This window comes from Myodes glareolus, chromosome 13, assembly GCF_982192425.1.
Source record: "Myodes glareolus chromosome 13, mMyoGla1.1, whole genome shotgun sequence".
NCBI lineage: Eukaryota > Metazoa > Chordata > Mammalia > Rodentia > Cricetidae > Myodes > Myodes glareolus.
The window spans coordinates 64,220,916-64,235,143 of record NC_142038.1 but is presented as its reverse complement, the minus strand read 5'-3'; the positions used below and the strand labels follow the sequence as shown (position 1 = coordinate 64,235,143).

Below are 14,228 nucleotides of genomic sequence, written 5' to 3'. Positions count from 1 at the left end.
AGGGTCAGGCTCTAGGTCAATGCAAAACAAACTCACTATTATTTGTGTAGACTCTCTGTTTCATTTTGCTTTATTTGAACATTTTTTTGTCTTATCTTTCTTTTCTTGTTTACTGATAACCATCTTTGTGTTTATGTGGGGGTTTTGTGTTTCTTTGCTTTTTGTTTGTTTGTTTTAAAAAGAGAGGAAAAGGAGGTCATAAAGTTGAACAGGTAGGGAAGTGGAGAGACAACGTGAGGTACTGAAAGAGGGGAAAACATGATAAAATATATTGTATGACTTTTTTTAAATCAAAAGTTAATACTAATGCTTTTCTTCCATCTCCTTAATACCATACCAAGAAGGTAACTCTGTGAAGTATTAATTGCTTGTCCACTTTGGCTTGTCAGGATTTATAACTCTTTACTGAGACTCCCCTGTTAGAAAATTTTCATTAAGTATGATAAAAAGTGTTTTACTATGTACACAGTAAACATATTGCTATGCACTCGGTTAAATTTCTTCTAATGTTTTTTTGTTGATGTCTACTGCTTGTCTCTGTGACAGGGCCTCTGTGGCATAGGCTAAATACAGACTCAGTATTTGTAGCCCAGGCTGACCTTGAACTTCTCCAGACCCTGCCCCCACCTTCACATCCAGAGTGATGGGACTACAGGCATGTGCTGCCAAGGCTCTCTGTCACTGATCTTTGCCATTTCTGTACTGACACCCCAAGCAGACTCATTGTCTGCATTTTTCTCTTATGCCATTGTTGAGAGCAAAGCTCTAATATTCTCTCCAAAGCCTACCTGTTTTCTTTTGTCTGTTTACAGACAGAGCTTAGTTTAAGATCCAACACTGTCCAAAACAGCAAAGTAAAATAGTTGTAATAGTAACTGAAAACTTGGTTCCTTACACTGTGGCACTTAATCTTTAAAGACCAGTTTCCTGTGCACTGTGACACCAGATTGTCTTTCAAACACAGTTCTGTCAATCTACTTTCCATTTCCAGTACAAGCAGTCCTTTCTGAGGTTTTTACTACCAATGAACGTTCTATCTAGTCAACAATCTTCATTTGTCCATAATCTATTCTGCTAGCAGCCACCACCAACCTAAAAGCATAGTATACCTTTCTGTTCGCCAGCAAGAAACAGATTAGAGACATGGAGAAGGTACAGTGGATAAAAAGAACCTGAGTACAAATCTCTAGCACACAAACCAAAGGACACTTAAAGCTGCACAAATGCCTATGGACAAACCCTGGGGGTTATGGGGACAGAGACAGAAAATCAATAAAGATGGTTGGCGTTCAACTGTAGGCTCAGCGAAAGACCCTCTCACACAGGAATTAGCATTATAGAACAAGACAACAGACATCCTTTCTTACCTCAGTGTGTACACATGTGCATGCACACACATACACACACACACACACACACACACACACACACACACACTCACACACATTTCCAGTAGCATAAAGTCTAAAGTTCTCAATTTATCATTTGAGTATCTTGTATAATTATTAAAACATAAAAACAATAGAAATACATTAGGAATAGAAATTAGGTGATTGATCAAACATCCATTATCAGTAATATTACCTCCAAACCTCCACCTTTATCTACAGAATGATAACCAAGCCACATTGGAGCTATGACACTACACAGTTCTTTTTTAAAATCTTCACTACTGCTACTTTAGCATGTATTCTTGGCTTCCTAATCCAAAGCTATCATGTGGTATTCCAACAAAATCATTTTACAAGTAACACGACTGATAAAACTTTAGCTACTGCCCCTTCTCTCTGCAGTCAATATCTTTCTGAGAAAATATTTATCATACAGCATTTTTACACCTTTCGTAGGATTTCCCAACCAGAACAACTACCTGTCTTCTATAAATTTCTCTAGCACTGGGGTTTTATTTCTCTTGGTTTTCTGCTAAATGCTGTCCTTGTTGCTTTTTTTTTTAAAAAAATGAACAAACAAACAAAAAACTACTGTTCAAAGTAGTCCTAGATTGTGACTTATGTACTGACAAATAGTTACTGTTACAGTGTCATACAAAATGGTTTCTGTGGCCTAAAATTCCTGTGACTTCCTACTCAGGTCTCCCATTTTAACTTTGGTCCCAAGTAATACTGATTTTTATTTTTATTTTTCCATTCAAATATTTATACTTCCTTTCCTCCTCCCAATCCCCTCCGGCTCCCCCACACCCCCTCCTCCCTCTCCCACCCTGCTTGAGAGAGGGCAGGGAACCCTGCCCTGTGGGAAGTCCAAGCCCCCCCCCACATCCAGGCCTAGGGAGCTGTACATCCAAATAGAGTCCGGTCCCAAAAAGCCAGAACATGCCGTAAAAATGAGTCCCAGTGCCTTTATCAATGGCTTCTCAGTCAGCCCCCATTGTCAGCCACAATCAGAGAGTCTGGTTTGATCACATGCTTGCTCAGTCCCAGTCCAGCTGGATTTGGTGTGCTCCCATTAGAACAGGCACACTGCCTCAGTTGGTGGACCAACCCCTCGCAGTCCTGACTTCCTTACTCGTCTTCTCCCTCCTTCTGCCTTTCAACTGGGCCTTGGGAGCTCAGTTAGTTGCTCTGATGAGGGTCTCTGTCTCTATCTTCATCTGTCACCAGACAAAGTTTTTAATGGTGATATTTGAGAAAGTATCTTGGGGTAACTCTAACCAAGGAAGTGAAAGATCTATTTGACAAGAACTTTAAGGCATTGAAGAAAAAAAAAATTAAAGAGGACACCAGAAAATGGAAGGATCTCCCATGCTCTTAGATTGGTAGGATCAACATAGTAAAAATGGCAGTTCTACCAAAAGCAATCTATAATTTCAATTCTATCCCCTTCAAAATCCCAACAAAATTCTTCACAGACCTTGAGAGAACAATAATCACCTTTATATGGAAAAACAAAAAACCCAGGATAGCCAAAACAATCCTAAACAGTAAGGGAACTTCTGGAGGCATCACCATCCCTGACTTCAAACTCTATTACAAAGCTACAGTAATGAAAACAGCTTGGTATTGGCATAAAAACAGAGAAGTCGACCAATGGAATCGAATAGAAGACCTGGATATTAACCCACAAACCTATGAACACCTGATTTTTGACAAAGGAGGTAAAAGTATACAATGAAAGAAAGCATCTTCAACAAATGGTGCTGGCATAACTGGATGTCAACCTGTAGAAGAATGAAAATAGATCTATATCTATCACCATGCATAAAACTCAAGTCCAAATGGATTAAAGACCTCAATATAAATCTGACCACACTGAACCTGATAGAAGAGAAAGTGGGAAGTAGACTGCAACATATGGGCACAGGAGACCACTTCCTACATATAACCCCAGTAGCACAGACAATAAGGGCAACAGTGAATAAATGGGACCTCCTAAAACTGGGAAGCTTCTGTAAAGCAATGGACACAGTCAATAAAACAAAAAGGCATCCTACTGAATGGGAGAAGATCTTCACCAGCCCCACATCAGAAAAAGGTCTGATCTCCAAAATATATAAAGAACTCAAGAAACTTGACTTTAAAATTCTAATTAACCCAACTGAAAAATGGGGCACTGAACTGAACAGTGATACTGTTTTTATTTTCTCCAGTGGTTGCTCTGTACTTGGAAGCATATAGTTTATATTCTTCCAAATTGGTTTCTTTTGTTTTCTTTTATTATTCTCTCATACATGACATCCAGGCCACAGTTTCCCCTCTCTCCATTCTTCTCAGTCTTTCCATGGCTGCCTCTTTCCCCAAATCCACTCCTCTGGTTCCCTTAAATCAAAATAAAAAAGAGCAGGCCTTACTTGATTATCCAACAAATAGCCTAACAAATTAATAAGAACAAGTTCTTATATCGAGGCTGGAAGAGGCAACCCAGTAGGACCAAGCACAGGCAACACTTCACTTTAGGTGAACAAGAACACCAAGCTACACAACCATAAGATACATTTAGAGGACCTAAGACCCATAAAGGGTCCATGTTTGTAGATTCAGTCTGCGTGAGCCCTGTGAGCCCTGCTTAGGAGATTCTGTGGGTTGTGTTCTAGTGGAGGCTCCTACAATCTTTCCTCCCCTCTTTGGTGTGGTTCCGCTGGCTTCGCCTCGTATTTGGTTGTGCATCTGGTCCCATCAGTTGCTGAATGATGCTACTCTGATGACAATTGGACTAGGCACCAATCTATGAGTATAGCAAAATATCATTAGAAATCACTTCATTGACGTTTGCTTTCCAATCACGTTTGGTACTGGGCTATCCTGCTTCTGATTCTTGTCCATCCAAGTAATTTCGCGATCATTTCATTAGATACTGAAAAAAAAATCTCTTGACAAATTGGTTACTTTTACTTGATAGGGCTGTTTAACATCACCTTTGCTTTTTTCACAGCTTAATAATCCATTTCATCTTACTGCTGAAAATATTTCTATAGATGTACTAGTTTATTTATCCATTTACCTGCTAAAGGATGCCTTTGAGGCTCCAAAATTTGATTATTTTTTAATAAAGTTGAAATAAAAATTACAGAAAGATTTTTGTGTGGATTTAAGTTTTAACACATTCCAGTAAATAACAAAGATTGTGGTATGGCAAATGTGTGTTTAGTCTTTTTAGAAACTACAAAACTCTCTTTACAGTAGATGAACTGTGTTGCATGCCCTCCAGCATGGATGGGAATTCTTGTTGTTCCACCCACCCACTGTCATCTATAGTGGATTCTTCAGATTTCTATATTTCTAATAGTAGCATCTCCATTTAATAATGCTATCTCATCTTGTTTATTTGTAACTTTAATGGCATATGGTGGTGATTACATAAGCTATTCTATGCACAATGTTTTTCTTTTTAAAATTGTAGACTTTAAATGATGTTTTATTCCTAGGTGTATGAGAATTTTACCTTCATGTACATAGCTACACCACATGCATGTCTAGTGCTCAGGGAAGTCAGAAGAGGGTATCAGATTCCCTGAAGCTGGAGTTACAGATATCGGTGAGCCACCAGGTGGGAGCTGGGAACTGAATCTGGCCAGTGTAGAAGAGTGGAAGACTAAGAAAAATTAAAGAAAGAAAGTTCACCTCTGATGATTAGAAAGAAAACTCAGCTTTAAGTTTTAAGTTACAATGGCATATTTAGCCATTGATGATGTGTATTCATTTTATTTATTGGGAAAATGTATAACTGCCTAAAAGCTCCATGCAGACAAATGGTTCCCATGTATGGAATTTATGTATGAACTCAAAACTCATGATCTTAATGTAATGTCATGCAGCTTAATGTTTGCATAGATTAATGAATAACACAAATGAGAAAGTCATATTTCTTAAGGCATTAATACAAAGGAAGATTGTAGCAGATCTTGAACAATGACATTTGGACTTTAACATGGATGGGTCAGCAAAGAGTAAGCATCTACAATATAAAAAGCATGATCTTAGAACATTAGAGATATTTCTGTTAACAAAAATATTAATGCTTACCAAGCTATATACTGAACTTGCCCTCTTATTCTGATCATATACTGGAAAACCATAAATTGGTAGAGATCATGACTTTCAATGTAGTGAAAGCCAGATGAGAAGAACAGTAAGAACACAATGAATAAAGAGAGATCGAAACCTTTTACACTAAAACCTGGACTAGGAGAATGAGGGCCATTTCCAACATTTTATTAAATGTAGTGCTGGGAGTTCTGCCAAGAGAGAATACACAACAGAAAGATAAAAGAAATCCAAATTGAGAAGGAAGACAAACTATCTTTGCTGGTAATGACATGATCCCATGACCCAAGATAACACTACCAAAATACGGTTGTAACTAACATACTACTTAGTAACACTGCATGACACAGAGAAAACCAACAGGTGCCATTCTCAGGCATGATAGATAGGGAGCTAACTGAGGAAGCCAAGAGAGCAAACTTATTTTCAATAGCTACTAAAATAACAACACCAGGAACAAATTTAACCTTCAAGATGAAAAAAAAAATGTCCAAAATGAAATCTAGAGGTCAATGAAAGCAACTTAAGGTGACACAAATAAATAGAAACCTCTCTGTGATCTTGGGATCAAAGAACTAATATTGTTAAAGCTTCATATAATACCTAAAGTGATCAATGAAATCTCCTTCAAAATGCCAATATCTGTCTCAACAAAATGAGAAGAACAAAAAAAAAGACAAAAACAACAAAAAACATTTGAAATCTGAAAAAAGCTTGCCACTATTTTTAAATTAATGTTTATATATATATATATATATATATATATATGTGTGTGTGTGTGTGTGTGTGTGTGTGTGTATGAGTGTGTATGTATATGTATATGTGTGAGTACCTGTGTGTATAAAAGGAGACCGAATATATATATTCATACACAAAAAATTCAGAAATTTGCTTAAATGTGTTTATAGCTATGGTTCTGCTAGTTCAACAAAGGTTATGTGCCAACAGAAGCTCAAAGAAGCCAGTAGTAGTTCAATCCACAAGGCTGGATGTCTCAGCTGAACTTCAGTATATGCGGGAATACTGAAGACATGGGCTCTACTGCCTGTGGAGGAATGGACTTGCCAGTGAGAGCGAGAGCAAGCAGGCAAAGCGAGAGGAAGCTTCCCTCTTCAGTGCCCTTCATCCAGGCTCCCAGCAGAAGGCATACCCAAATTAAAGGTGGATCTTCCCACCTCAAATATCTGGATTAAAAGTGAATCCTCTGACTTCAAATGGTTTAATTAAGAAAGAAATGCCTCACAGGTACCCAGCCACTTGGGTTTTATTCCAGATGTAGTCAAGTTGACAATCAAAAATACACATTAAACACCCAATTTTTTTCAAAAAAATTATATAAAAATTAGATAACAGTAAAATACTTTATACTGAGTTTAAACTTTTTATTTCTATGCCCCTCTCAAGCTTTTTTTCAAATGTCAAAAAGACTATGATATAATTGAATGCAGGAGACACATTAGAGTTACAACTCAAATAATAGAAGAAGATTATTTTATATGTGCATTGGATCAATTAAATATAGATAGTATCCAAATACATTTCAACATCTCTTGTTTTGGCAAGAACTCATATTTATTAACACCAGCTCCACTGGGAATCAGGTTCTCTACAAACAGATGGATTGATCATCACTCATCATAATAACTAGAGCTGAGAGTGGTTATCTCTTGATAAGGATGGCAAAAGGCCATCTTAGGATAACCTATGAAAACTGGATGTAGATCTGAATAGTCTCTTGTAGTGCAGCAGTGTAACAAAACAGTTAAGAATATGATTTTACGTATCTCTTAAATGCTCTACAAATAATCATTAAATAATAACTGTAAATTCTAGCGCACTGGAATAGGTTTATATCTACAAGATTTGTGTAAGTTACTGTACAGTGATTATTTATGTAAAGTTATTAAAGTTGAAAGTCAGGATGAAATATAAAAATCTTAAGATTGTGGCAAGAGATCTAACAAATATCAGATCACAAGTGAAAGTTAAACAAAGCAATAGGTACTAGCATTAAAGTTATCACACAAATTAGTCCACTGTTAATTACATCATTATGGATAAAACAGTTGCTATACAAAATAGGACATGATTGTAAACTTGTATGTTACCAATAATATTTTTGGGAACAGACAAAAAGCTCCTTGTCCTAAGTACTGCGATTCTGAACTCAGGCTCCATTTTACCTGTAAGGTGAAATGAAGTTCAGGTTTCCAAGCCCTAGAGGAGCTGAGAACTTCAGCAGCTGCTCCACCTCCTCCTTAAACCATAGAAATGGTCATTATGCAGCTATAGTTCTCTAAAAACAAGACTGTTGCTAACAACAGAAGGAACAAATGAATCTGATTGGTCAGACTGAAAAGCTTACATTCTATATCAGTTGGCAAAGACGGAATACATAGGGAAAGTCTAGTCTTTGAATCAGGGCAACTGATTTTTTGGAGTTGATCTTGTATCCTGCCACATTACTAAAGGTGTTTATCAGCTGTAGGAGTTCTTTGGTAGAGTTTTTGGGGTCGCTTATGTACACTATCATATTTATGATACTTCTGCTTCAGCTTCTTGAATCACTGGGATTGTAGATTTGAACCACCACGCTTGCCTTGCATACTATGCATCCAATCTAAGATCAACACACTTTTATTGAGCCTTAGAGATTGTTCTTTTCTTCTTGTGGCATTCACAATGCATGTGCCAGTGTAGTTAGTTGGTTATCTCCTATAAGCAACCATGAAATAAGCATCTGTCATTTTATTTACTTTTAAATATTTTTTAATTTTTAAGTGTGTGAGTGTTTTAAGCTGTATATATGTGCACTACTATATATACTGTATATATATATATGTTAGGTGCCTGAGTAGGCCACAAGGGAGTTTCATATCCCTTTGACTTAGAGTCAGAGATGGTTGTGGTTGTCATGTAGGTACTAGGACTTGAAGCTAGGTACTCACTCTCCAAGAGCAGAAAGTGCTATTAACTTCTGAGTCATTTCCCCAGTTCTTTTGTTCTTGCTTTTAATTGTAGACTTTTACTCAATTTATTGAATTTGTTTTGTGAAATTATTTATCCTTTATATGTATTTTGTCTTCCCCCAACTCTCTCTCTCTCTCTCTCTCTCTCTCTCTCTCTCTCTCTCTTTCTCCCTCCCTCTTCCCCTCCCTCCATGTCTCTTTCTCACTTGATCTTATATTTAACTTTTTTTTGTCTAACAAACAAAAGTTTCTTCTTGTTTTAGTGGTTAAGATCACTGTCTAATATTAGCATTAATAAAGCCTAAAATAAATCACATTTCACCTCTAACTGCTTTAAAGTCTATCAGTGAACTTCTCCTTAAAAGTCCATTTTTGGCTTCCCATGTGGAGTCAACAAAGTCTGAGACATCATTTCGAGGCAGTACCAAGGCCCTTCCCTCTATATCTAGGCTGTGGAAGGGATCCTCCAAAGAGACTGTGCTCCAAGATGCCAGTTCAAGCACTAGGGATAAATCCTGAGTGGGGAATAAAGGGTGGGATGAAAGGAGGGGAGGAGGAAGAAAAGGAGATAGACATGTAAAATGAGAGAATATTGTATTTTTTTAAAGTTTATTTTTGTTCAAATTGCTGCCACCACCTTTTGTGTAGTTCTTGGCTAGTTTTCTGATTCCTGTGCTCAGCATTTCCTCGGACATCCCCACTACTCCTGCTGGCATACAAAAGAGTCCCACAATCACTGGAATGGAGCAAAGCAAAGTTAGTTTATCTGGGGATAAACTCACAGAAAGAGTAGCAATCTGCAGTCCTCTGCAAGTACTGGAAACTGGAACTGAATCCAACAGCTAAGGATTCTGTGGGATTCCCCTCTGTATGCTACGAAAATGTTTTATTACCATTGGTTAATAAAAAAAAAGCTGTTTCAGCCAATGGCTTAGCAGGGTAAAGCCAGGTGGGAAATAAGAGCCAAGAGAGAGGAAGTAGACAGAGTCAAGGAGCTGTTATGTAGCTGCCAAAGGAGGAAGACACCAGAACTTGTTCTGGTAGGTCAAAGCCTCGTGGTGACACACAAAATAATAGAAGTGGGTTAATTTAAGTTGTAAGCGTTAGCTAGGAATACATATATACTATTGGCCAAACAGTGTTGTAATTAATATAGTTTCTGTGTGATTATTCAGGTCTGGGCAGCCAGGAAGTGAAAGAGCAGTATACAGTTACAATTCCGTTTGGGGGTCTCTGGATTCACTGTATTTATAATACACCCCCAGCAATTTTTTGGTGACTCTATAAATAGCAGAGGCTTTCAAATTTCAAATAATAATGTCTCACTATGCCCTCTAATTTTGAGTCAAGCCTTTGATGCTGTGTCTTTTATGTTACTATTTTTTTAAAAAGTAAGTCACCTATGTGCTTAAATGATCTAAAATAATATGTTTTTCTCCTCTGAGAATTTTGAACATTATTTTCTTTCTTTAGAATTCTCTGGTGCCCACTACCATGAACCTGGTAAAGACATCTTTTCATACATCTTGTATTTTCAAACTTCACATATTCATTTTGTTATTAGATTGTTGGTATTTTGTAAAACTTGTACTTCACACTGCACTTGTCCAATCTATTGAAATGTATTTTTATCTCTTGCCCTAACTGATTTCCTGTTTGAATCACTTTGTCTATCATTAAAATCAAGACATCTAACTCACCCTTGACCTCGGAAATTAATGAATTTTGTAAATATGCTGTTTATCATATATGCAGACACTGATATAAGATCATCTGAATTATGCTATCATAGAATGGCAATGATTACCAGGAACCAGGTGAGAGGCTTGGACGGGATTCTTCCCACTTAGCTCTCAGAACAAGGCTCAATACTGCCAACATCTTGGTTTTAACTCCAGCCTCCAGAAACATGAGACCGTAAGTTCTTGCTATTTCCAGGGTATTGTCATGGTGCTCCCTTGAAAGAGCACACATTTTTATTATTTTGATGTTTTCTTTTTTATTTCTACGAGTACCTGACTTAAAAAAATCTCTGTGTTTTTAAATAAGCATCTGAGCTTTGGGTCCTTGTGATCCCATTGCTGTTTAGCATGGGAATCTGAAGCCACCGTACACTGAGGAGGCAATGCTAAATTTGCTGGGAATGCTCATTGTCCCTGTCAAAGACAAGTGCCTCCTCCAGCACATTCACATATCTGGATACAAACAAGAACAGAAAGTGTCCCTGCACCACAGGGGAAAAGCAGAGTGGGAACTCAGGGTGAGTCACCATCGCTATGGTTACTTGTGTGGTCATCAGCTGAGCCACAAGCCTCACAGCTCCCACCACACTTCATCAGCTTTTCTCCCATAATTAATATATCCTAAGACACAAGACTAATAGATGAGCCATCGGCAAAGGGGACTGTCCCAGTTCTCACTCTCTGAGGAAAGTGAGTGTAAGCACGGTGAAGTCCTGTTATGCTGAATTCTCCATCTGCCAAGTTCTTCTCATACGAGCATCAAGTCCTTCCTGGTTGTTTTCTCTGCCTGTGCTATGGAGAATTGTTATTTTTACTAGACATAAAAGTAAAAGGTGACAATAAAGTTTTGGTGTTCTTATTTCTGTATATTGAAGTTCAAATATGTTTGGATCTTATATTTAATTCTTTTTTCATTGTGCCTACCTCTTACCATATGGAAACTGTGTTTTCATTCATACCAACAATAAATTTTTGGCTTTGGTCCTATGAACACATCAGTTTTTCTGTACTGATAACAAATCCTAACTCCTCATGAGCATCACAACTAGGAACTGTCCAGATTTAGCTGTATACTGAATAAATCCTCACAATTTGATAGTCTCCCTGAGCAATATTTCTAAGTAAGTATAAAATGCCACGTCTGTTCTTCACAATTTCTTTCACAGTTCATTCTTTTGGCCCAGTCAAATCCACGCTGACCCATAACCATTACATTTCAGAGTTCAGCAACAAACACATGGAAGTTCTTAGTTACATAAGATGCACTTGGAATTTTTAAGACATCTTTCTAGGCAAGAATTACATTATAAAATACCTGAATTTTTTTCACTTCAATCTATAAATAAAACAGTAGTACTAAGAAATTATCATATTAAAGTATCCAAGAAACCAATATTCTATTATTGATGTTTAATTAAATAATTTACCCCTCTTTCTTCTAGATATTTGTTCCATATGCAAATATTTATTATCTATATTTCTGTAGAAATTTATGAAGAAATAAATTTTTATTATACTTTTTGAACATTAAATTATTAGTTAAAACCAACAATCCTGCTAAATTATACTTGGTCTAAGCCTGGAAAGCAGCTAGATAGTGAAGATCAACGAAACTGATTTTACTCATCTTAATCTAAATAAAGCCAGCTGAATTCTAATCTTGCTGATATTTATTAAAGATTTTTAACACTTTATTTGAGTTAGAAATCATAGAGTTAGCTGGGGACTTGTATTGGTTATTCTTCTTTGCAAACTTGATTAAATTTATAATCTATGAGAAGATATACTATTTGTTAACTGTTTTTGTATTTATTCTTTGTGTCTTTCACATCATGCATCTCCATCCATTCTTTTCCCTATTCGTTTATATCTGCCCTCTGCCCTTGCAACCTCCTCCCAATATAAAATAAAATTTAAGAGAAAGTAAAAAAAAAAATCTTATCATGGAAGCTGTAGTGTGACACAGTGAGTTACACAGTAAACCCTTCTATCCACACATCTTTACTTGCAAGGGTTCATTGCAAAGAGTCACTGGTCGGGTCCGAGGCCCCTGGTTTCTGCTACACTGTCAATACTGGGCCCTCACTGGAACTTGGTTATCATGGTGTTGTCCTATGTCATGGAGATCCTGCAGCTTTGGGGGTGCAGAACCTGCGGGACCAGTCCCTTCACATGCTCCAGCAGATCACTGATGGAGTGCATGTTGGGATGGGCCAACACCTATTACTGGTTCTGGACCTGGGTAGTTGCCGGGTTGGCCAGCTGGCCAGCTCTTCCTTGTCCTCACCACCAAGGCGAGCTCTCCTGCATTGCCTTGGCTAGGTTGCCCCTCACAGCAATGATCCACGGGCAGGGCTGGTTTCCAGTTCTGCTTTCAAGTCCTCAGGGTCGGTTCTCCCACACCTACATCTTCAGATCCAGCTCTATTGTGTTGCCCAGTCATGTGAAGGGGCTGCTCTCCCAAGTGCTGCAGCTAATGAGGGACAGAAGCAGTTCTTCCACTCTTATAACCTCAGAGCCATATCTCTCTCAGCTGCCATGTCTCAGGCATTGATGGGTGTGGGGGGGCATCTCTCCCCTGCCCATGCCATCATATGACAGATGAGTATTGAGGACAGCAATCCTATGCTCACATTTTTTGGGGTTGGTCCACCCACACCTCTGGCAACAGGATTGTCTCTATTGTGTTGTCCAGGTGAGGCGCAGGGCCTGCTCTCCTGAGTGTTGCAGTTGGTGGGGGACAGGGGCAACTCTCTTGCCCTTATGACCCCAGGGCCAGCTCTCCCACCTGCCTCAGGGGTTGATGGGTAGGGGTGGAGTAGGGTAGGGGATGACATCTCCCCCCTGTGCATGCCACCACTTGACCAGTGAGTGAGTAATGGGATCAGCTCTCCCATGCTCACAAATTTGGGGCTGGATCATGGACACTTCTGCCAGTGGAAGTTATCGCTATTGGACTACCCTGGCAAAGTAAGAAGACACACTTTTATGAGCACCTGAGAGAGTTTCTCCTGGAAGGTTTAAGGAATGGGGGAGGATTCCCCCTGCCCCTTTGAACATGGGTACAACTAATCCCACGGGCTAGTGAGTCAGACTGAAGAAAAACGGAAGTGGGCAGCCTGAAAAGCCCTGCATTGTCCTTCTGCTTCCTGCTCCACCCAGATGGGAACAGTCTTCCTCCAGAACAGAGGTGTGTTCTTGACACCATGCCTCCCAGTTGTAACAAACTGTACCCTTAGACCTCGAACCCATGAACTTGCTCTAAACTGATGACAACAGCAGCTAAAGCAGAATCCTCCGTATCCTAAGATGACTAGAGTCAGTTTTGCTCTTGAGAGACTTGTTTTTAAGAGACACATTTTAGCACATACTGCTTAGTCCACCAGAATAATATTATTTCCTAAAAAATTTCATGTTTATAAAATTTACCATGATCTATGTTTGTCACTTCAATATCTTTTCTGTAAAGTTAAAAATCTAATCTAAAGGGGAATACTCCTCCAGTGCTGGTGGGAGTACAGACTTGTACAGTCACCCTTTAGAAATTGTTATGGTAGTTTCTCCAATAATTGAGAATTGATCTACCTCAAGACCCAGTGATACCACTCTTGAGCATACACCCAAAGGATGCGCAACTGTAGCACAAGGATACTTGCTCAATTATGCTCATAAACATCATTATTCACAATAGAACCTGGAAACAACCTAAAAGCCCCTCAAATGAAGAATGGATAAGGAAAATGTGGTATGTCTATACAATAGAGTATTACTCAGCTGTAAAAAAATATGATGGTCTCCTGAAATTTGCAGACAAATGGATGTAACTAGAAAAAAAAATCACGCTGAATGCAGTAACCCAGACCCAGAAAACCAAGAAGGACAAACACAGTATGTACTCATTCATAAATGGATATTAGATGTAAAGCAAAGGATAACCAGGTTGTAACCCACAGCCCCAGAGAATCTAGGTGACAAAAAGGACCCTAAGAGGGATGTATGGATATCCCAGGGAAGAG

General features: G+C 38.4%; 1 protein-coding gene across 6 annotated transcripts in view; it reads right to left on the bottom strand.

Moving 5' to 3' along the window:
* The window catches only part of Nol4 (nucleolar protein 4), a 331,009-nt gene that overhangs the window by 293,579 nt on the left and 23,202 nt on the right, over window positions 1-14,228 (bottom strand). The window contains exon 1 of one of the 6 annotated variants that reach the window (XM_048442657.3): window positions 7,685-7,759. The exons of the other annotated variants lie outside the window; for them this stretch is intronic. The gene's annotated coding sequence lies outside the window, so the exon portion shown is untranslated. Of the gene's footprint in view, window positions 1-7,684; window positions 7,760-14,228 lie in introns of those variants that run through there. 6 annotated transcript variants of the gene reach the window in all.